Genomic DNA, 960 nt, shown 5'->3' with positions numbered 1-960 from the left:
ACCCACACTTCTGTTACCCTGGACAGGTGTACCCATACTTCTGTTGTGAGATATCCTTGGTTCAGAGGAGGGGATTCCTTTGTCATACCACTTATAAGTAAAGCATCGGCACAACATTAACATGTGCAAAATGAACCCCTCCCTCCTCCGAGATTAGATTGAGGGATCTCAACGTTTTAGGAAAGAGTCTAAGTTGCCAAGCATGATGCTTGCTGAGTGTTTTGTAATGTGAGATTTTTTCCCTGAAGCAGAGAAGGTCAAAATTTCCCAAGTTAACCAAATATCCAGCAAGCATGATAAGTTTTATCAACTTGGTGGTAAGGTGGTTCATTGTCATGGTAGGACGAGTCTGTGAATTCAACTTTTTTGCAAAGTATCACTTGTACTGCATACATTAAAATCTCAAAACTGTCGATTCAAATTCGTGGCACAACTGTTAACATAGTACTGTACAAATTCTAATGCATTATTGAATGTTAACAGATGAGCACATTGATGAATTGGCACACCCACAACTTTTAAAATTGAAAGCATTATACACAAACTCAACTGAATGTAATCAAAATTTAGTGCAAAAAGTGCTAAAATAAGATTATGGTTAAAACAGGTATGTATGCAATAGTATTTTTCAACTTAACCCTTTCACCCCTTTGTAACTTCAGTAGATTCTACCATGCTTTGACCTGGATGAGTCCATTATGGTCTACAGTGATGAAAGGGTTAAACATGAAAACATACACTGCACAATGTCACCTCTGTGTACATTATAAAGAGGAGGCTGACATCATGCTTGGGTCAGGTGTGAAAGGCTGGGGGAGTTCTTCGTATTGAAAATAATTAATCTCAAAATTTCTCGTATCAGTAATAAGTTAATGCTTTATTTGTACAGTGGCAATGTCGGAGGAGATGCAGAAGTCCGACTGTTTTGTGTGTGTGATCAGTACACACGGCAGAGAGCTC

The sequence above is a fragment of the Mizuhopecten yessoensis genome, unplaced genomic scaffold, assembly GCF_002113885.1.
Source record: "Mizuhopecten yessoensis strain PY_sf001 unplaced genomic scaffold, ASM211388v2 scaffold5875, whole genome shotgun sequence".
Taxonomy (NCBI): Eukaryota; Metazoa; Mollusca; class Bivalvia; order Pectinida; family Pectinidae; genus Mizuhopecten; species Mizuhopecten yessoensis.
The sequence above is the reverse complement of the archived record's forward strand: the minus strand, read 5'-3'. Positions refer to the sequence as shown.